Genomic DNA, 24,391 nt, shown 5'->3' on the forward strand with positions numbered 1-24,391 from the left:
TCGTGCTCATCTACAGCTTCTCGGCGCCAAACAGAACCGCGAGGCCCGACGCGGGCGGCTGGTAGGCGGAGCGGGTCGGCGGGAGGCAACCGCCAGGCCTTCAGGGGCCTCACCCCGGGCAGCTGGAGCGTCGCCGTAGGCACCGGACGGGACGCCCGGTTCTCGGCCGACGCAGCCTCGAGCCGCAGCGTCTGTGGGAAATGTAGTCCAGGCCAGAAAAGCTGCCACTCAGGCCAGAATGCGAGCGGACACCTGGTCCTGGCCGCCGGAATCCGACCCGCGGCACCCGGGAGATTTCTGGAGGTACTAGTTCGCCCTCTGCATGCAAAGGGATGACATTTCATCTTTGTCGATGAGAGCAAGCCTAGGTCGCTCAGCGCTGAGGGTGAGTGAAGGTGGGACCTAGTCGTCTCTTTCTGGACCTAGTGGAGGCGGGGACAGGGAAGGAATCACGGTCTTGCAGGGGGAAGTGGGGACGCGCCCGAGGGACGCTCTCAGGTGAAGAAGGCGGCGGGGCAGAGGTGAGTCCGGAGATGCTGTGTTGCGACCGCAGGTGTGACTGGGTGTTGTGTATATATAAATATGGGTCACCTATTTGGGAGAGCAGGATCGTATCTGTTTATCACCAGTTAACCCCTAAGCCTCATCCGTAAAATGGTAAGAAGGCATCTTCCTGGAGCATCAGTTTTCTTTGAAGGTTGACAGGAGGAAAAGGTAACCTATTATATGATAGACAACATAAAATGGGTTTTTATGTTAAAATAGACATGTTTAGTATGAATTAAAATGCTAATGTAACATGCTTTTAAAGCAAGAAAGAAGGTTGCAAAATAATTGTTATGAAATGCTTGATTTTATCAGTTGAGACCCTCAAGTTTAGAAACATACTTTCTTATGTACATTTAATGAAACTACTAAAATATTTAGGTTTAACTCTACCACCTCTTTGTTATCTGTTTATTCCACCTGTTCACGATCTTAACCTTTTCAGAATACAGGTTATTTTGCAGTTCTTCAATTTGTGTTTACCTGATGTTTCCTCATCATTTATACATTTTTAAAAAGATTTATTTATTTATTGAGAAAGAGAGCCTGCAAGTGTGTGGAGGGAGAGGGAGAGAGAATCTTTTTTTTTTTTTTTTACAGAGAGAGACACAGCGAGAGAGGGAACTCAAGCGGGGGGAGTGGGAGAGGGAGAAGCAGGCTTCCCGCTGAGCAGGGAGCCCGACTCAGGGCTCAATCCCAGGACCCTGGGATCATGACCTGAGCCGAAGGCAGACGCTTAAAGACTGAGCCACCCAGGCGCCCCAAGAGAGATAATCTCAAGCAGACTCCACATTTGAGCACAGAGCGCCAGGGTCTCAGTCTCAGGACCCATGAGATCACGACCTGAGCTAAAACCGAGTCCCACACTCAGCCAAATGAGCCACCCAGGTGCCCCTCATCATTTATACATTTTGGGGATTACCCCATAAAAGTGATGCTATGCTATTATCAGTTTATCCTATCTGGAGACACACAACGTTAATATGTTCCATTACCTGTGATGTTAATTTTTATTATTTAGTTTACATAGTGTCCATGACTTTCTCCACTGTAGAGTTAATTAATGAGTTTGTTGCATTTATCAATGAATTTTTAAAAAAAGGAAGCCAACTGGCAAAGGAGTTTGGGAAATGCCGTTTTCAGACTCGCAGTGCCAGCATTAGAAAAACCTATAGAAGGTTCAATGTGGGACTGAAAAATAATAGATTAATAACCAGCACATGATCATCTTTTGAATTTCCTTCACCTCTTTTTATTTATTTCTTTCTTTTCCAGTAGTGCATTCCCCACCCCGTCACCAGAATCAGGTGCTCCAGAGGTTTGCCCTGTGTGGGTTGCCTGTGCCCCTCTGTTATGGCTGCCCTGGACAGCTGCCAGCCCCGCACTTGCCCTCAGCCACCCTAAAACCTGGAATGACTATGGTGGGTGCCCTGGTGGGCAGAGCTTGCCCTGGGACTGTCGACTGAGAGGCCCAGCTGTGGTTGCGGACCTCCATCTCTTTCTTATGTTGGATTACTGGTTTCTGGAGCTGCGTCTTCTTTTATTTTTGGTTTAATCTCTCCCTTAGCACCTTGAGAAAGGTTAATTTGGAGTAAAAACTTTGGGTCCTTACAAGTCTAAAAACGTTTTTATTTTACACTTTTTTGGATGACAGCTTAACTAGGTTTGAAATTTTAGGTTAGACATTGTTTTCCCTTAGAATTCTGAGAGAATTATACCAAAGTTTACAGTTTTTTATCTTAAAATATGATGACAGTTTGATTTGTGTTTTGTTCTTTCTCTTTGGAAGCACTTAAGATCTCTTCATACCTAGTTTTCTGAAATTTCACAAAGGTGTGCTTTGGTATGGGTCTTTTTTGTGAATTGTACAGGGACCTCTTTATTTTGAAGAACCATGACCTATATTTCTAGAAAGCTTATATTTGTTCTCTGAAAGTTTCTTCCATTCAGTTTGCTCCTCTCTCTCTTGAACTCCTTTTATCTGGGTATTGAAAATCCTAATTTTATCTTTTATCCTTCTCATCTTTTACTACCTTTATTAAACTTTTTTTCCCTACAACTTAGTGATTTCCACAACACTATTTCCCATATCTATTAAATTTTTACTAATAGCTATTTTTTTTTTAATTTCAAGAGCAGTTTTTAGGGGCACCTGGGTGGCTCAGTCAGTTAAGTGTCTGCCTTTGGCTCAGGTCGTGATTCCAGGGTCCTGGGATCGAGTCCCACATTGGGCTCCCTGCTCAGTGGAGAGCCTGCTTCTCCCTCTCTCTCTCTCTGCTGCTCCCCCTGCTTGTGCTCTCTCTCTCTGTCAAATAAATAAATGAAATCTTAAAAAAAAGAATAAACTTTTTAAAAAGAGCAGTTTTTATAGTACCTGTTATTTGTTTCCTTAATATAATATCTTATCTCTCTGTGGTATTGTGGGGAGGTGGGGGTTGGTGGGTTGTTCCTGTTTTTTTGTGTCTTTTTCTCTTCCTTACATGTATCCATTTCCTTGGAAATTTTTTTTCATTGTTTTCATTTGTCTTTCGTATTACTAGGTTTACATTAACATTATTAGGTTTTCCCTAATTTACAGATTAATAGCTGTCCTTTCATCTTTTCTTAATAATGCACTAAAAAGATGACTGTAATATCTGTATATAATGAGGACTCGTCAACTTGCGAGCTTCTTTATAGAACTATTGGTCAAGAATTCAGACATTTTTGGAGAGCCTGGGTCGCTCAGTCGTTAAGCGTCTGCCTTCAGCTTGGGTCATGATCCCGGGGTCCTGGGATCAAACCCCACATTGGGCTCCCTGCTCCGTGGGAAGCCTGCTTCTCCCTCTCCCACTCCCCCTACTTGTGTTCCCTCTCTCACTGTGTCTCTCTCTGTCAAATAAATAAATAAAATCTTTAAAAAATTTTAAAAAAGAATTCAGACATTTCTTTGTCAGTCTCAAAATGTTAGTATTAGACAGGTTTTCTTCTGGGCTGTTCCATTTTTCCGGAGGAGTCTTCTCATCTCTTTTGGGAGAAGCAGGCTCCCCACCAAGCAGGGAGCCCGACGTGGGGCCGATCCCAGGACCCCGGGACCATGACCCGAGTCGAAGGCAGACGCTTAAGGACTGAGCCACCCAGGCGCCCCTTCTCATCTCTTGAATACCAGAATTTTGGAGGTCCAACAGTAACGAGGACCCACCATTTATTTAATCCCCCTGATTTGAGGTGCCTGAAAGTGGCTCAGTCAGTTAAGCATCCAACTCTTGATTTCGGCTCAGGTCATGATCTCAGGGTCATGAGCTAGAGCCCCACCTGAGTGGCTCAGTCGGTTAAGCATCTGCCTTTGGCTCAGGTTATGATCCCAGGGTCCTGGGATGAAGTCCTGCATCAGGCTTCCTGCTCAGTGGAGAGTCTGCTTCTCCCTCTCCCTCTACCCCTACCCCCTGCTGTGCTCTCTCAACCTCTCCCTCTCATATAAATAAAATCTTAAAAAAAAAAAAGATTCTCTTCCTCTGCCCCTCCCCCCACTTGCATGTACTCTCTCTCTTAAAAAAAAAAAATTAATCCCCCTGATTTCAGTTTGGTGCCTTTCCCTGCCATCTGCTTTTCCTTTTCTTTTCTTAAAAATTTTTATCTATTTATTTGAGAGTTGAAAGCTTAATTTAGACTTAACATATTATGAAGGAATCCATGTAATAAAGAAATGCTATGAATATTGTAAGTATATTATAACTCATCCTATTTTGCAGTAACCCCTGCTAATTGAAATCTGTATAACAGGGATTCATAAATAAAGCTCATCAAATACCTGAGAATATACTGTGGAGAGAAACCCTATGAACTAACTTTCTCCGTGTGAGGGCTTATATTCACACTCATCTTATTAGTCACTAGAGAAATAATGCAGCAAAGGAAACCTGTACATGTAAGGCTATTGGAAAACCTTTAGCCAGTTACTCAAACTGGAGGAATATGAGAAAATTCAAACTGTGGAAAAACTCAATGATTGTAACAAGTTTGGAGAACTGTTTTGCCAGAAGCACAACTTCATAGAACATGAGAAAATTTAAACCTTATGAATATGAGAAAGCTTCCATTCAGATGTCAAACCTTATAAGTTACCAGCAAATTCCTTTTGGAAAGAAACCTTATTCATGCAAGAAATGTGGGAAAGCCTTTAGCCACAAACCAAATATCATTGACCATGAGAAAATCCATATGGAAGAGAAACACTTTGAATGTAATGAATGTGGGAAAGACCTCAGAAGCAATACCTCACCAAGAATCACACTGCTCAATCTGGAGAGAAATCCTACAAACATAAGGAATGTGGAAAATCCTTCGATCAGATAGAAAATCTCATTACCCATCAGAATAGTCATACTAGTGAGAAACCATTTGGATGTAATTACTGTGAGAATGCTTTTATTCAGAAGTCAAGCCTCACTGAACACTAGAAAATGCATACTGGAGAAAAATCCTATACATGTAAAGAATGTGGGAAAACCTTCAGCAGCAAATCAAATTTCACAAAGCATGAGAAAATTCATATTGGAGAAAAACCTTTTAAATGTAATGAATGTGGAACAGCCTTTAGCCAGAAGCAATATCTCATTAAACATCACAACATTCATACAGGAGAGAAACCCTTTGAGTGTAATAAATGTGGAAAATTCTTCTCTCAAATTACATCACTTTTTGTACAGGTGAGAATTCACACAGGTGATAAGCCTTATGATTGTGAGGTATGTGGGAAAGCCTTCTCACAAAGCTCATCTCTTACTGTACATACGAGAAGTCATACAGATGAGAAACCCTATGGATGTAATCAGTGCGGGAAAGCTTTCTGTTAACTCTCAGCTCTTGCTTTACATGTGAGAACACATACAGGTGAGAAGCCTTATCAGCATAGAGATTGTGGGAAAGCATTCAGCCAGAAGTCACACCACGTTAGGCATCAGAAAATTCATACTCATTAATGATAATATTAATGCCTTGATAGTAAAGCCTCCAGTAGGAACTTACACTTCCTACACATCAGAGAATTAATTGTGGGGTAAAACATTATGAATGTAGGAAAGCCTTTAGCAGGAGCTCAAAATACGAGATATCAGAACATTCTTATGAGGAGAAACATTAATATAATGAAAATCCTGAGTCCAACAAAATTTCCAGTAAACATCATAGTTAATGCTGAACCTTTGGAAACATTCCCATTAAAGTCAGAGACAAGGCATGGATGCCTGATATCACAAGTCAGTATAATCCTAGAGACCAGAGCCAATGCAATAAAATGAAGAAGTATAAGGATTGAAAAGGAATACATATTTTCATATATAATTTTATATAGTTATGATTATTAAAACTTTGTGATATGCATTAATAGATATTAGGTTAATAGAATGGAATATGAACCCTACATACAATTCAATTCTGTAAAGAAATTATGACCTAATTAAACAGTGTTTTGGGTGATTATTGCCTTTCTCTGTAGAAAAAAAGATTCCTACCTTATATCGTACATTGAAAAAAGAAAAATCCGCTGTAAAAAAAAAATCTGAAACTTTAGGAAAATGACTTAGTAAACCTGAATAGATTTTCCTAAAGTATACCTCAAAACACCCCAAAATTTCTTTTTTTAGTATTATGCCTTAGAGAAACTCCAATACAATAGAGAGAGATGTGTACCATAATGTTCTTTGCAGTGTGATTTCTGGCAGCAAAACTATTAGCATGATTTCTAGCAGCCAAATATTGGGGGTGGAAGGAATTGGAAATGCCTGTCACTAGGTAAAAGTTGAATAAAATGTGTTATATTTATATGATAGAATAATGTACAGCAATTTACTGCAACAAACCATATCTATATGGATTAATAAGGATGATCTAAAAACCATAATCTTGAGTGAAAAACAAATCAAAGGGCAGATGATGCACATAATATAATAATATCTCTAACTGGAACTGGAATAAAACATTAGATTGTGCATTGGTTATGGGTATAGATATGTATGGAAAGGTATAAAAAAGGATTGGATGATTGTATGCTAAATTTGTGATGGTGATTTGGGGACAAGGAAGAAGAATGGGATGGGGTGATGGTTACAGAGATTTTGGCTTCACATCTAAATATGTATATGTTATTTAAAAACTACAAAGAGGGCGCCTGGGTGGCTCAGTTGGTTAAGCGACTGCCTTCGGCTCAGGTCATGATCCTGGAGTCCCGGGATTGAGTCCCGCGTTGGGCTCCCTGCTCAGCAGGGAGTCTGCTTCTCCCTCTGACCCTCTTCCCTCTCGTGCTCTCTCTCATTCTCTCTCTCAAATAAATAAAATCTTTAAAAATAAATAAATAAAAACTACAAAGAAACATAAAATATTTTACTTCTATATGGTGGTAATACACATATTTGTCTTGCTATTTTTTGTGTTTGTGAAGTTCTTCATAGTTGAAAAGGTGGATTTATATTACCAATAGAAATAATGTAACAGTGGTCTCCATTTCCAATCAGATACTAAAGGTGTATTTTTTGATAAGTTTTTGTAAGCTGTTAGGTTTATTGAACATCACAAACCATAAACTTTGAAAGAATTTTGGGGGGTGCCTGGGTGGCTCAGTCAGTTAAGCATCTGCCTTCAGCTCGGGTCATGATCCCAGGGTCCTAGGATTGAGCCTCACTGCATTGGCTCCACGCCCAGTGGGGAGTCTGCTTGTCTCTCCTACCCTTCCCCTTCTCATGCTCTCTCTCCCTCAAATAAATAAATCTTTTTTTAAGTAAATAAGTAAATACCAGTCCTTATTAAGTGATCCTGTCTTCCAGCTGTGTGTTGGCCTCGATACATATGCAGCTTCCTGCTCTGTCATAGAAAGAAAGCAGACCTCTCAGGCCACCTCCTCCACACAACACTTTCCCAGGAACTTCTTTAGTCTGGCACCTCCTCCTTCCTCGCTCCTCACACTTAACTGTGTGAGAAGGAGTTTACCACCACGTACTGCCATGCCCTGGTGTGGCCACAGGAGCTCAGCCAAGCACTGGAGAGTGCAGTAAGACAGGCAGAGGGGCTGTGTTCAAGAAATCCAGAGAGTCTGCAGCCGCCCCTCAAAGACCATTCCACACATTCATTTTCTAATTAGTCATATGTCAAAGGGGAGCAGAGGGACAGATGGATGGACTAGCATTCACACCAGCTGTGGTTGAAAGAATTCTGATTTTCCAAAACTGGTCTAACAGGGTGGTGGATGTGGTGATGTTAGTTGGGGTGGAAGAAGATTCATACCGTGTATTTGTTTAGTGACCCCAAAGATTTTAAATTATATTATCATTTGTATTTAATGACCATTAAATATTTGCTCAGAAACTGATTAAGGTACCATGTTTTGATTCACAGTTTTTACACCAAACCATTTCTTTGTTGTGTTTTGTTCTCTAAAAAATTCTAAGATTTACCCAACTCTGATTATATTTGTATTTTTCATGCCTATGTTTTAAAATTTGTATCCATGGGTTTTCTTTTGTCCCTTTCTTCTGAATCCTGGAAGAACTTTGTCTTCGACATCAGTGATATGATTTTTGAAGTGTCAATTTTTTTTAAAGATTTTATTTATCCACTTGACAGAGGGAGAGAGCATACCAGGCAGAGCAGCAGGCAGAGGGAAAGGGAGAAGCAGGCTCCCCGCTGAGCAGAGACCCTGATGCAGGGCCTTATATCGTACAAGGATCCTGGGATCATGACCTGAGCCAAAGGCCGACAAGCAACTGAGCCACCCAGGTGCCCCTGAAGTGTCAATTTTTTAAAAATTAAGTTATAGCTCTTAGCTGCTTATACCAATGCTTCTTATAGTGGTGAAGTTTTGGTAGTTACTCAAAATTGTTAGATTCAGTTATATGCAGTTTTGTTTTTTAGTAGGGGAGAAAAATCTTTTTCTAATAGAACATATTTCTGAAAACTTCTAACTGCTTATTATGTAAAATTACTCAACTAATTTATTAAAACTGAAATCAGAGGGGCACCTGGGTGGCTCAGTTGGTTAAATGTCTGACACTTGATTTTGGCTTAGATCATGATCTCAGGGTCATGAGATCAAGCCCTGTGTTGGGCTCTACACTCAGCATGGAGTCTGCTTGAAATGCTCTCTCCCCTCTCTTTTTGCCCCTCCCCCCACTCACATGCTCATTCTCTCTAAATAAATAAAATCTTTTTAAAACTGAAAAAATACAAAAAAAATTTTAATGATACTCTCTATATATTAATTCATTGGATCCTTATGATGCAGGTATTATCATAATCACAATTTTCCAGATAAGGAAACTGAGGCAAGTTGTCCAAGGTAAGCTAGCAAATGATAAGAGCTAGAAATCAAACCCCAGCAGCCTGGTTCTTACTATGCTTTATTTCTTCTCATACAAGACCCTAGAAGAGACTTTCATGAATTAGAAAAATCAATAAATGGATACTTTAAAAAATGAGTGAATAAATGAATACATGGATTGCTGAATCAAAATTAACTCATGAAAAAAAAAGAATAAGCCACTGGACCGTAAGAAAAATGATCAGAAGTGTTTTTATTTCTTTTAAAGATTTTATTTATTTATTTATTTGTGAGAGAGAGAGAAACAGCATGAGAAGGGAGAGGATCAGAGGGAGAAGCAGGTTCCCTGCTGAGCCGGAAACCCGATGTGGGACTCGATCCCTGGACTCCGGGATCATGACCTGAGTTGAAGGCAGTCGCTTAACCAACCCAGGTGCCCCAGAAGTGTTTTTAAAAAGTAGGTATTTGAGAGGGATGAAAACACATAAGTATAAATAAATGCAAAAGAGCAAATAAAAAAGAACAAGAACTTAAGGACTGGGAAAGGATGTCCATTGGGGAAGAACAAGGGCACCTCCCTTTTTGAAATGAGAGAGAAACAGGTAAGGTAGCACAGAGAATAGTCATCGGGACACAGAGAGGACATGCTGAAAGATTTTATCTCCTCCCCATGTCCCAGGCTCGGCGGGAGGCCTCCTTCTCCCTCTCCCACCCCCCTGCTTGTGTTCCCTCTCTCGCTGTCTCTCTCTCTGTCAAATAAATAAATAAAATCTTTAAAAAAAAAAAAGATTCTCTCTCTCCCTCTCCCCCTCACCCTCTCCCCACCCCATTCCACCCCCACTTGTGCACCTGCTCTCTCTCTAAAAAAAATAAATAAAAACAAAAAACAATGTTTATGAAATACAAAGCAAACTATAGGCTTGGTAATAAACAAATTATTAAAAAAAAACATGAGTTCCTCATCTCCCATGAAGAACTAAAGAAGAAAAAGGATTTTTCCATAACATCTTATAATAATAAAAATTTCCTTCTTGGAAAACAGAATTAGAACCAGGAATAAAAACATGGCTGGGGGGGCATCTGGGTGGCTCAGTCATTAAGCGTCTGCCTTCGGCTCAGGTCATGATCCCAGGGTCCTGGGATCGAGCCCCAGATCAGGCTCCCTGCTCGGTGGGAAGCCTGCTTCTCCCTCTCCCACTCCCCCTGCTGTGTTCCCTCTCTCGCTGTGTCTCTGTCAAATAAATAAAAATCTTAAGAAAAAAAAAAAAAAACATGGCTGGGTCTGGGAACAAGAGAACTTCAGAACTGGAAAGATGAAGGCTGGGCCTTCATTTTACTGTAATTTTTAAAAAACAATCTCAAGCTTACAGAATAGTTGGAAGTACAGTGGAAAGACATGCCCCATACCTGAATACTTTAGAGTGTGTTTCTCACAAACAAGGACATTCTCACATATGACACAATACAACCATCACCATCAAAATCAGGAAATTAATATTGATACACTATTACCTATCCTCAAACATACCATATGAATTTTGCCAATTGTCCCAATAATGTCCTTCATGGCAAAATGAGTTCAATATCATATGTCTCCTTAGTTCATTCCATCTGAATCACTTCTTCAGTACTCTTTGACTTCCATGAATTTGACAATTTTGAAGATTATGGGCCACTTACTTTGTGGAATAACCCTAAATTTAGTATTGCCTGATACTTCCTCATGATTAGATTCAGATTATGTGGGAAGGTCACAGAAGTAATACTACGTTCTCAGTGTATTGTATCACGTTATACACAACTTGTCCCATTACTGATGATATTCACTTAGATCATTAAATTAAGGTGGTGTCTGTCAGACTTAGCTAAGGAAGAAAGCTTAAGAGTATGTAAGTAAATATTCCATTCATCAAATTTTCAATATATTTATTTTTTATATCAGTATGGATTCATGGTTTCTCACTGTTGGAGAAGGGAGTTACAAATATTGAGAAGGGAAAAACTAGAATAAATACTGTGGTGTTAGAATGAAATTAGAGGAATCAGTGTGAACTCGTGGTTTCCAATATATACAGTTAAATATAGAAATAAGTAAAGATGCTTAGGTTCTGGCTCCTAAATACTATTTCCTACTTAAAAGGATATTGAGGGGCACCTAGCTGGCTCAGTTGGAGGAGAGCAACTCTTGATCTCAGGGTCATGAGTAGGAGCCCCATGCTATTCCATTATGTGGATGCAGAATGATTTACTCTATCTATTATTGTATGTGAATTCTGGGCCAGGTCTTTATACTACATAATTCTCCTTATCTCTAAGTATATCCATAAAAAAATATCCAGAAGTAAAATCACTGAAAGTTAAAGGTCATTCCCAGGTATTACATAGTTTTTGATTCTAAACAAATCATTCTAAATCTTTTGAGGTTAGACTCCCTTTGGTGGATATTATGAAAATATAGATTCTTTCCTCCTAAGATGGAACTGGACTTTTGGGGTCCACCTAAACACTGTCCAATAAAAACATAATACAAGCCATACATGTTAAATTTTCTTATAGCCATATTTTTTAAAGTAACAGAAGATAAAATGAATTTTTTTAAAGATTTTGTTTATTTATTTGAGAGAGAATGAGAGATAGAGAGCATGAGAGGGAAGAGGGTCAGAGGGAGAAGCAGACTCCCCACCGAGCAGGGAGCCCGATGCGGGACTCGATCCCAGGACTCCAGGATCACGACCCGAGCCGAAGGCAGTCGCCCAACCAACTGAGCCACCCAGGCGCCCGATAAAATGAATTTTAATAATATACTTCATTTAATCGAATATTTTCAAATATTATTTCATCATGCAATCAATATAAAAGAATTATTCATAGGATATTTTACATTCTTTGTTTCCTACTAGGTCTTTGAAATCTGAATGTATTTTATACTTATAGCCCATCTCAATTCTGATCAGTTACATTTCAAGTGCTCAATAGCCATTTGTGGCCAGTGGCTACCATATTGCACAGCACATCATTCACTCTGACAGGAACACCTAGGGAAAAAATTACTGAATAGATCTTGATTAAGAATTCTCAGGAGAAGGAAAACAAACACTCTCATGCTCTGAAAAATAAGAAGTCACTTTCAGGAAAGAAAACAGCCACTAACCTCAGAGTTTATAGATCACCATTTTTTTCCTTGTCCTCTGGGCACCTTTCTTGGAAATGGGCAGAAATAGGAGAAGGAATCATGAAATATGGGCCCCTGCTTGTAACCCACAGTAACCCAGAAAAATCACAGCCTCAATCTTTCCCCACTTGTCAAAGACCCACAGAGGGAATCTGGGCAAGCAGGCCCTCCCAGGATTAGACAAGAACCAAATTCCTCTACAAGGTGGTCCAAGGTAGGGCAATTCAGAGGCTGTAGGGGATCCCCTCCTCCTATTCCAGAGTTAAACTGGTGGAAACCTCCAACTCTAAGTTTCATTTTAAGACCTGGTATAGAGCATGGAGACTCTTCACCTGAAAATTTTACTCTAGGCTCATGTTCTTCCTTGGGGGTGATTTCTATGAAACTCTCCTGTCACTATAAGGTGAGAGGGTAGAGGGGCAGCAGAGACCGCACAGTCAGAACCTTCTAGAAATCTAACACTCACAGTTAGCCTCTGGGTGCACATCACTCCCATAATGCCCAAACTGTGACAGTTCCTAATAGGATACGGCTTGGAGATGCCAAGAGAAAACTGTACAGGTCCTGCTCGCCTGAGGCACTGTTGTGATGTGAGGGGACAGGCCTGGGAGAAAAACAGGGGATTGGCACTAATACCAATCCCAGAAACACAGAAATAAGAATTTGTACCCATCCCCTGCCAGTTACATTCCTATGGTCAAATGCTCACAACTTCCCTCGCGGTCTTCAAAATCCCCAAAAGTACCATTGCACAGCCAATAGAGATCCCAGAAACACTGAAATGAAGACAGAAACGTCCCACACCCACTTGCCTCACAGCCAAACTCTTATATTGTGACACAGGGTAACCACACTCATAGTCGCCTTCACAGAGACGCAAAAGCATCAGCACACAGCCACAAACCCCCATCATTATTAGAAACAATGAAATGAGGACAGCCTCCTCATTCCCAGTCCATTCCCAGCCAAATTTCTACCCATTCAGTAACACAAATGGTGACATACAGCCACATAGACGTTGCACACATTCTCAAAGATCCACAGAAACACTATCACGCTGTCATAATCCAACCAACATATATCCCTGAGACACAATTATGATTTATAAAAATAAAATCTTAAAAAAAAATGGGGCACCTGGCTGGCTCAGTCAGTGGAGCATGCGACTCTTGGTTTTGGCGTTGTAAGTTCGAACCCCACATTAGATGTAGAGAGATTACTTTAAAATCTTAAAAACCAGGTGCCTGGGTGGCTCAGTTGGTTAAGCAACTGCCTTCGGCGCAGGTCATGATCCTGGAATCCCGGGATCGAGTCCCAAATCGGGCTCCCTGCTCAGCAGGGAGTCTGCTTCTCCCTCTGACCCTCCCCCCATCTCATGATCTCTCTATCTCATTCTCTCTCAAATAAATAAATAAAATCTTTAAAATCGTAAAAACCAAAAATAAACCCCAGGTATGGAGATTATGCTCATACCATCTCCACCGCCCTTCACCTCCAAACCCTTACCAGAATAAATAACACAAATGGTCGCATGCAGTCACATACAATCCCATTCACACAGCCGTACCACACTACACTTCCACTAGCGGAACAGTACAGATATAAAGCAACCCCTCCAATACATAGTCAATAACACAGACAAGAGACACACACAGTCCACGTCGTCACAAATGGTCACACGCATAATCCTGCAGTCACAATCATGCAGGAGTCACACAGCCAGCCAGTTCCCCACCCCACCCGACCCCCGCGCGCACGCACATCCCCGCCGCCGGCTCCGCGCTCCCTTACAGACCGCCTCTCCAGGATCTGTTGGGCCGGCTTCAAACTGCACAAACGAAGCTCCCGCGAGGCCGCAGCCTGGCTCCTAGGCGAGGGATCTGGGACAGAGAGTAGCCTTGGGCACAGAGGCTTCTCGGTAACGTAGCCCGGAGCCCCGAAAGCCGCGGACCGCGCCAAGCTGGGCGGTAGATTCGGCCCAGAGACGGGAGTTGCCCTGAACTGCGGGGCGTGAGGAGACCCTGACTTCACTCATCCTGGGCACCAGAGATTTAGCCAAAGCACGAACTGGGCCAGGTGGTGGCCTCGAGAAGGAGAAGGTTCCAGGAAATGGAGGCCAGGGCTAGATGTCACTTAGAGGCGCGGTGGACCCTGTGAAATGGAATCGTGAGTGGAGCCAGCCTCGCCCGCCTGGCCTGCTATCCTCTCCGCGGCACCTGCCACGTTGCAGTGGCTGTCCCCGCGCCCAGCAGGCCCCTCCGCCCAGAACTGAGCCTCTTCCCTCGGCTGGGACAATTCACGCCCCCTGGAAGCGAATCAGTGCGCTGCGAAGACTTGCGGTACTCCCAGGGAAGGGGAAAACGCGTGCAGCTCTAAACCGAGGCTGTGGTCATGGGAAGTGGAGGGAGGCAACTGCCATAGGGATTCAAAGGAGAGTGTGCGATCCTTAGCGACAGACCCTATGACTCTGCGTAAATATTGATACATTACATCTGTAGGGGGCAATGAGAGAGGCTCCATTTCAAACTGGGTCAAAAAATAAGAAGAAATAAAATAGGGGCGGCTGGCTGGCTCAAAGGTGGAGCAGGGGACTCGATCTCGGGATTATGAGTTTGAGCCCCAGGTTGGGTGTAGAGATGACTTAAAAATAAAATCTTAAAAAAAAAAAAGTCAAATAAGAGAATTAGAATTTCAGTTTTCTAGCCACCGAACAGGATAACAGGAATTTAAGAAAAGGGAACAGAGGAAATAAAATACTGAAAATTATCAATACAAGAAAATGTCCTAAAATTGACAGACATGAGTCAATAAGAGGAAAGTCCATGGAGTACCAAGCATTAGTGAATGAAAAAGATCCGTTCTAAGGCATGTAATTAGACAATATCAAAGCATCAGGGATGGCTGACTTCCACTACTACCCAACGTGAAATAAAGCCATTACAGAGTATCCAATAACTACACTCAACTACTTAACACTCTGGACAGGGTACAAAAAGCAACCATCCAAGGACTCAGAAATGTAAATAATTGCAAGTGGAAGGGGGGGTGGATAAAAATTTGAAGAATGAACAATGCAGAGGTATGTTAGCTGGGGTATTTTTCTTCCCCATCTCCTGGTTTTGCCTGGAAGGAGGGCATGTCCCAGAACTGTATAATTGGTGCAAACAGCAAAAGCTGTAAGCGAAATCCCTTCTCTCTAGGCAGAGGACTAAAAAAAGAGGCTCCTGAATGGGAGTGGGGTGAAATTTCCCCTTTTTTTCTCTTTTCTTTTTTTTCTCTACGGACTTTGCACCAACACCATCACTGCGGGTCCCGAGGCTGCAGGGCCACTACAGTAGCTGTCAGCAGAACCAAGAGGCCCACAGGGTCCAAAAGGGGTATGTTATTCTTTTCTTTCTCTACTTGTGACACCTCACCACAAGGTGAGTTGTATGACAGCTTGGGGGAGGGGGGACAACCAAAACTTTGACAGAAACCCACTCTTCCTAACCTGAGGACTGGCAAAAGTGGCCCCTGGCAGTCATAGATGGGGGGGAAGTCCTGGATGAGAGACCTAGAGAAGGGGATCCCCTGACTCTGAATGAACTGGTAGGAGACCCATACTCCCTCTCAAGCTGTACAGGAATGGAACAGACTCAAAGAAGCATAATAGAGGCTCTGAGAAGTGAGCTGTGATATAAACCACTACACAAGTCCTAGACTAAGCTTAGAGTGGCATATGTGTGGGCATGCCCAAAGCAGTACAGTAAAGCCTTTGAAAATTGAACTGATATTGAATCCATGACCCACAGAAGGTTAAACGGAACATTCAGTGTGAACCTAACTGGGTATACTGCCTGCTAAATTTAATATATATATATTATATTAAATTTATATTATATTATATTAAATATATATATATAATACACACACACACATATATATATGATTTTATCAGAATACAGAGTCCCAGATAATATTTAAAATGTCCAGGATATAATCCAAAAATTACTTGATACAAAAAGAACCAGGAAAATATGGTCAATTATCAAGGGAAAAGAAAAACCAACAGATGCCAAAGTCAAGATGACTCAAATGTGGGTGCCTGAGTGGCTCAGTCATTAAGTGTCTGCCTTTGGCTCAGGTCATGATCCCAGGGTGCTGGGATCGAGCCCCACATCGGGCTCCCTGCTCGGCACTCCCGAGCTTGTATTCCTGCTCTCACTATCTCTGTCTCTGTCAAATAAATAAATAAAATCTTTAAAAAAAAATAAGATGACTCAAATGTTAGAATTATTAGACAAATTATCAGATAAAGACTTTAAGACAGTTAACACTATGCTACATTTGACTCTTTAACTGAATGGAAATACAGAAGTTCTCAAAAAAGACAAACACTATAAAAGGATCCGAAGGGAAATATTAAAACTGAAAAATATAATACCTGGAATCAAAAAAAATTAGATGGACTCAATAGCAGAATGGAGATAACAGGAGAGTCAGTGAACTTGAACTTGAAGATCAATAAAAAGTATCCAATCTGGGATGCCTGGGTGGCTCAGTCAGTTAAGCATCTGCTCTTGGCTCAGGTCATGATCTCAGGGTCCTGAGCTCGAGTCCTGCATCGGGCTCCTTGCTCAGTGGGGAGCCTGCTTCTCCCTCTACCTGCCACTCCCCCTGCTTGTGTTCTCTCTCTGACAAATAAAATCTTAAAAAAAAAAAGTATGCAATCCAAAGAACAGAGAGAAAAAGACTGAAAAACAACAATAACAAAACAGATCCTTTAGCAACCTGAGAGACAAGAGCAAATGCTCTAAAATTTGTGTCATTGGAGTTCCAGAAATTGAGGAGGGAGAGATTGATGCAGAAAAAAATATGTAAAAAAATAATGGTTGAAATTTAGTGGAAAACATAAATTTACAAGTTCAAGGAGCTCAGTAAACCTCAAACAGGATAAACACAAAATCATGCCCAGACACATCAAATTGTTTAAAATATTTTGAAAGCAGCCAAAGAAAAAGAACACATTACAAATAGGGGAAAAATGATTCAAATGGTTGTGGATTTCCCATCAGAAACCTTAAAGACCGGAAGACAGGAAAGCAGTATGCTTAAAGTGCTGATTAAAAAAAAAAAAAGTGCCAATCTATAACACCAGTGGAAATATCTTGGGAAATAAGGTGAAATAAAGACATTCTTAGATGAAGGAATATTAAGAAAATTCATTGCCAGCACCCTACTCTAAAAGCATTGCTAAAGAAATTCTTAAAATGGAAGAGAAATGAAAGAAGGGGGAAACTTGGAACTTCAGAAAGAAAAAGCAACATAAATGGTAAATACCTGGGAAAGTGTGAGACTATTTTTCCCTTCTGAAATTATTTAAAATATGTATAACTTCAAAAAGTATTACATGGGGCACCTGGGTGGCTCAGTCGGTTAAGCGTCTGCCTTCGGCTCAGGTCATGATACCCAGGGTCCTGGGACAGAGCCCCACGTCGGGCTCTCTGCTCAGTGGAACGTCTGCTTCCCCCACTCCCTCTCCCTCTGTGCTCTCCCTCAAAATCTTTTTTTTAAAAAAAAGTATTACATTGTCTAGTAGGGTTTTCATTATATGTAGATGTAGTACATAATGACAGCTGTAAAATGAAGTGGGGAGGTTTTAAAGCTTATACATTGTACTTGAAGTTGTCAGATATTAACTTTAAGTAAACTGTGACAACACAAGAATATATGTTGTAATACCTAGAGGAACCACTTTTAAAAATACAAAGAAATAAAGCCAAACAGACAATACATAAACTCAAATGTAAAATGTATTCTAATGCAAAACTGTTTCTCCACTCACAACACAACTAATGCCAAATGTGTAGGGTTTTCCCCCCACGCACATCAATCAATTTTCCAACTCTGGAGAGCAACTGGTATAATTCAGTCCAATCCTTGACACTAATTTAGGGTCAGACTCCACAGGTTTAAGGGCTGAATCCCACAAGAGTGTCCTCACTTCAGACACTATTTTCAAGTAGTGGGTCCCCAGGGTACCCACATTTCTCTCCAACTTGGCTACAAAGTCCAGGGTTTCCATATACACCCCCCTCAGTTTCAATAATTTGCTGGAATGGCTCAGGAAACTCAGAAAAATGTTACTTATGTGTCCAGGTTTATTATAAAGGATACAGATGAACAGCCAGTTGAAGATATACACAGGGCAAGGTTTATAAGAGTCCTGAGTGCAAGAGCTTCTGTTCCTGTGGAGCTGGGGTGTACTACCCTCCCAGCACATGGGTATATTCACTGAGTGGATTCACAGTGCCTGGATAGATAAAACCTGACTTGTATATGCCTCCCTGGACGAGACTAATTGAAAAGCAAAGGAGGAGTGCCCAGAATACTGGGCGTCCTCTGAAGTTTCTTGGCTGAACGCGCCGGATTCTTACTTCGGCTCAAGGGTCTCATCCAGGGAGTAAATGCTTAAATACAGGCACCTGTAGTGGTCACGTACTTCACGAACTCTTTGCCTTGCACGTGGTGTGTTAATTAAACTCACAATAAAAGCAGAGACAGAGGTTGGCTTCAAGGCCTTTCGCCCCTAGAGCATCTGGCCCTCGGGCCTCTCCTTTCTCCTACTAAGGTGTTGGGAGAAATCCCTTTCATTTGCCGTCGCAGGGTTTGCTGGCCAAACCCGACAGTTCACTAACCCAGAAGCTCTTCAAACCCCCTAGTTTAGGGAATTTAATGGAGGCTTCATCATAGAAGCATGATGGATTCTTAATTCAGTCTCTAGCCCCTCTCCCCTCCCTGGAGGACGAGAGGGTGGGACTGAAAGTTCCAAGATTCTAATCATGGTTTGGTCTTCCTAGTAAGCAGCCCCCATTCTGCAGCTATCTAGAAGCCCAGCAAGAGTCACCTCATCAGAACAAAAGATGCTTCTAGCACCCCTGTCACTCAAGAAATTACAAGGGTTTTAGGAGCTCTCTGTAGGTACTACAGACAGAGACCAAATAGATATTTTTTACTATCTCACAATTCACATAATCCAAAGAAAACAGGATGGAGGGAATAGAAAAACAATGCACAGAGGGACCAACATAAAACAAATAATAAAATGATAGACCTAAATCTAACCTTATCAATAATTACATTAAATGTAAAGGGTCCTGGGGCAGCTAGATGGCTCAGTCGATTAAGCGTCTGCCTTTGGCTCAGGTCATGATCTCGGGGTCCTGGAATCGAGCCCCATGTCTGGCTCCCAGCTCAGCAGGGAGTCTGTTTCTCCCTCTCCATCTGCCCCTCCCCCTGCATATGCTCTCCCTCTCTCAATCTTTTTTTAAAAAATGTAAAGGATCCTAATACACCAAATAAAAGGCAGATTTTCTCTAATTATATTGAAAAAAAAATGCCCAACTATATATTGTCTAAAGATATCCATCAGAGGGGCACCTGGCTGGCTCAGTCGGTTAAGCATCTGCCTTCAGCTCAGGTCCTGGGATCAAGCCCCAAAGGGGAGTCTGCTTCTCCCTCTCCCTCTGCTGCTCCCCCTGCTTGTGCTCTCACTCTCAAATAAATAAATAAATCTTAAATAAAATAAAATAAAAATAAAAAAGAACTGCCAATCCAGGGCGCCGGGGTGTCTCAGTCAGTTAGGTAACTGACTGGTGATTTTGGCTCAGGTCATGATCTCATAGGCCATGATTTCATGTTTCCTGAGATTGAGCCCTGCTTCAGGCTCTGCACTCAGTAGGGAGTCTGTTTGATATTCTCTCTCTCTCCCTCTGCTCCTCCCCACCCCTCTCTCATTCTCTGAGAAATATTTTTTAAAAAGAACTGCCAATCAATAATTCTCTAGTGAGAATATCCTTTAGGAATTAAGGTGAAATAAAGGTGTTCTTGGAGAATACCTTTGGTGAATACCTTGATGAATTTTCTTCTTGGAAGGAAAAGGAAGAGAATTCATTGCCAATATCCCTACTTTGAAGGAAATGCTAAAGTTCATCAGGCTGAAGAAAAATAAATGGGAAACTTGGAACTTAAGAAATAAAAGATGACCAACAAGAGTGGTACATACCTGGATAAATATAAAAACATTATTCATCCCTTTAAGAGTTGTCAGTGTATATAGATATAACACTAAACATAGAGATTTTAAAGGGACTTTATGGTTGTGAGGCTTACATTTTACTTAAAGTAGTAAAATATCAACTCTACATGGACTGGGAGAACTTAGATATCTTCCTTGACTTGTGATGGGTTTACATCCAGATAATCTCATCATAAATTGAAAACATCATAAGGCAAAAATGCATTTAATACACTTAACCTATCAAACACAGCTTAGCCTAGCCTACCCTTTTTTTTTTTTAAGATTTTATTTATTTGACAGAGAGAGACACAGCAGAGAGAGGGAACACAAGCAGGGGGAGTGGGAGAGGGAGAAGCAGGCCTCCTGTGGAGCAGGGAGCCCCATATGGGGCTCGATCCCAGGACCCTGGGATCATGACCTGAACTTAAGGCAGACGCTTAATGACCAAGCCACCCAGGCGCCCCTAGCCTAGCCTAGCCTACCTTAAAGATGCTCAGAACACTTACAGTTGGGCAAAGTCATCAAACACAAGCCTATTTTTATAACAAAATGTTGAATATCTCATAATTTGTTGAATACTGTACTGAAAGTGAAAAACAGAATGGTTCCAAGTGAATTGATTGATTACCCTCATGCCCAACTGGGGTCTGTGGCTCACTGCTGCTGGTAACAGGGAAACTCTGGGTTGAACAGTTTTTTTCTTCCATCATTTGAAAAATGTTGTGCCATTTTCTCCATGATTTCTGATGAGCCATCTGCTGTCAAATTGTTTTCCTTCTATAAGTAAGGTGTCATTTCTCTCACTGCTTTCGAGATTTTTTTTCTTTATATTTAGTTTTCAGAAATTGGATTATAATGTGTCTTGGCTTGGATTTCTTTGGGTTTTTTTTTTTCTTACCCCGTTTGGGTTTTGCTCAGCTTCTTGAATCTGTAGGTTATAGATGTATGTATTTTGCCATATTTGGGACATTTTCCAGCCATTATTTCTTCAACTACTTAGTTAGCCCTGACTTCCTTTTCTCCTTCTATGGGACTCCTGTGACAGGAATATTATATTTTTTCTTATAATCTCACAGGTCTCTAAGGCTCTGTTTCGTTTGTTTATCTGAGGTTTTGTTTTCAGTCTAGTTTCTCTCTGCTGTCAGACTGAATAATTTTTATTGTCTGTCTTCAAATTTAATGAATCTTAAAAAAATTTAATGAATCTTTCCTCTGTACTTTCCATACTGCTGTTGAGCCCATCGTTTTCTTTTTTTTATAACAGTTATTGTATATTTCAATTCTAAAATTTCCATTTACTTCTCTTTATGTCTTCCATTTTTTGCCGAACTTTACTTTCTATTTTTCATTTGTTTCAAGTGTTTTTACAATTGCTAATTAGGGCATGTTAATAATGGCTGCTTTATTTTTTTATTTTTTAAAGATTTTATTTATTCATTTGAGACACAGAGATACAGAGAGAGAGAGCATGAGCAGGGAGAGAGGCAGAGGGAGAGGGAGAAGCAGGCTCCCTGCCAAGCCAGGAGCCAGGAGCCCGATGTGGGGCTCAATCCCAGGACCCTGGGATCATGACCTGAGCCAAAGGCAGTCGCTTAACCATCTGAGCCACCCAGGTACCCCAATAATGGCTGCTTTAAAAGCTTTTTCAGATCATTGTAAGATCTCTGTCATCTGTGTTGGCATCTATTAATATTTTTTGTTAATTTTTAAGGTATTTTTTATTTTTATTTTTGAAGATTTTATTTATTTGACAGAGAGAGCACAGGTAGGGGGAGCGGCAGGCAGAGGGAGAGGGAGAAGCAGTCTCCCTGCTGAGCAGGGAGCCCGATGTGGGACTCAATCCCAGGACCCCGGAATAATGACCTGAGCCGAAGACAGACGCTTAACCAACTGAGCCACCCAGACACCCCTCTATTAATATATTTTTAAAAGATTTTATTTATTTATTTATTTGACAGAGAGAGACACAGTGAGAGGGGGAACACAAGCAGGGGGAGCGGGAGAGGGAGAAGCAGGCTTCCAGCGGAGCAGGGAGCCCAATGCGGGGCTCTATCCCAGGATCCTGGGATCACGACCTGAGCTGAAGGCAGATGCTTAACGACTGAGCCACCTCATGCGCCCCATCTATTAATATTTTTGATAGACTATTTTTTAAAGCAGTTTTAGGCTCATGACAAAACATCTATTGATTTTTATTCGAGTTGAGATTTTTCTGGTTTGGGTATGATTTTTTACTGAAATGTGGACATTTTGGGCATTATGTTATGAGACTAGATCTTATTTAAACCTTCAGTTTTAGCTGGCTTCCTCTGACGTTGTTATGGCTGAGAGAGCAGAGATACCACCTTGTCTCTGCCAAATGTGGGTAGAAGTCTAGGTTCTCCACTCAGGCTTCTTTGATACCTGAGAAGGGGAAGGGCTCCTAGTTATTGCTGAACAGGGACAAAAGTTCCAGCTCTCCATTAGGCATCCACTGGTAACCTCCCTGGCTGGGACAGATTGGACTGTATCATTACTGGTTCCCAGGTGGTCTCTACCTGACACTATAGGGATGTGTGCTGCCTCATTAACACTGGGCAGTGGTGAAACTCCTGACTTCCCTGTAGGCCTCTCTCACACTACCAGTAGGGAGGTTGAGGTTGGGTACCTCATTACCGCTGAGTCGGAGCGGGGGAGAAGTCTCACCTCTCCAAATGGTTTACACTGACATCACGGAAGGGAGGGGTACTGTCTCACACCCGGTGTGGGTGGTATCCTTTTCTGACACCACCTCTGTGAAGGGAAGGTAGGGTTGGAGAACCTTTTTATAGCCTGGCAAGTGTGGAAATCTACGCTCCCCATGCAGTCCTCACTGGTATGGGCAGGGCCCATTTTTTCCTATGATGTTTTCCTGGAGTAGAGCAGTCACTATATAAAAGTTTCCTGTCTGGGGCGCCTGGGTGGCTCAGTCGTTAGGCGTCTGCCTTCGGCTCGGGTTGTGATCCCGGGGTCCTGAGATCGAGCCCCGCATCAGGTTCCCTGCTCAGCAGGAAGCCTGCTTCTCCCTCTCCCACTCCCCCTGCTTGTGTTCCCTCTCTCGCTGTGTCTCTCTCTGTCAAATAAATGAATAAATAAATAAATAAATAAAAAGTTTCCTGTCTTACTAAGCTGTCGCTTTCCTTGTTCTTTGGTTAGAGAGCAGGCTTTTGCTGGGGCTTTTTTCCTGTCTACACCACTTGGCATTTCAGAGTTGCCAACTTCTTCAGCTCCAAGTGTGTGACATATGAGGCAAAAAAAAAAAAAACCTCCAAGAATCTCATCACCATATTATTCCTTAGGTCCCATGGTCCCAACCCTCTGTCTTCTTTCCACTTTCAAAATCTTACGTTTGTTTTCTCTAAGCATCCAGGGTTTTTATTTGTACTTAGGAGAAACAGGGAAAACTACCTCTACTCAATCCTCCCTGAGGCAGGGAATCTTCCATTTTTGCTTTATTACTTCCACCTTGTACATCTGTCCTTTTCTTGCCCTTTTATGTGTCTATTATATAGAGGACATTCTAGGTCTATTTTTATATTTTTCCCTTTCATAATTTCAGTGTCATTTTTCTTGATCTTGTGATAACTTACTAAGCTGTTAAGATTAATTTGGTACTTTGCCTATCTAGTCATTATGCTAATTATAGTTCTTCAGTCAAATTGCTTCATTGTATTGGTCTCAGTTTGTTCACTTATAAAATAAAGGGGTTGGAAAAAAATAAAATAAAGGGGTTGGAATAGTCTTGAGTTTCCCTTTCATCTCTAAAGATGCTCTTTTACAATAATGGTTTAAGAACTAATGGTTAATTACTAGCTATGTAAATTTCTATTTCCTCATCTGTAAAATGAAAATGAGTGACCACACTTCATAGACTTGATAGATTAGAAGTTTTTAGAACAGTGTTTGGCAAATATTAAAGACTCAATTATTGGTAGTTACTATTTAGACACCTATGAGCTCTAAGTGTACAAAAGCAGGAATAGGAAAGGCTCAATGGAAGAATAACAGCTGAGGGCACCTGGGTGGCTCAGTTGGTTAAGTGACTGCCTTTGGCTCAGGTCATGATCCTGGAGTCCCTGGATCAAGTCCCACATTGGGCTCCCTGCTGAGCAGGGAGTCTGCTTCTCCCTCTGACCCTCCTCCCTCTCATGTGCTCTCTCTCAAATAAATAAATAAAATCTTAAAAAAAAAAAAAAGAATAACAGCCTTTATTACAAACTCTGCCTTTGATGGCAAATACATTTTGATAGCTGGTAATTAAGAATTATAATGGATGGACATTCCAAGCAGAGGAAAAAGCTAAGAA

At 41.4% G+C, this 24,391-nt stretch overlaps 1 pseudogene; it reads left to right on the forward strand.

Moving 5' to 3' along the window:
• Positions 1–347: 347 nt before the first annotated feature.
• On the forward strand, positions 348–6,833 carry LOC141371222 (uncharacterized; annotated as a pseudogene).
• Positions 6,834–24,391: the final 17,558 nt, after the last annotated feature.

This window comes from Callorhinus ursinus, unplaced genomic scaffold, assembly GCF_003265705.2.
Source record: "Callorhinus ursinus isolate GAN/ISIS: 27379988/994484 unplaced genomic scaffold, GSC_fseal_2.0 scaffold61, whole genome shotgun sequence".
Classification (NCBI taxonomy): Eukaryota; Metazoa; Chordata; class Mammalia; order Carnivora; family Otariidae; genus Callorhinus; species Callorhinus ursinus.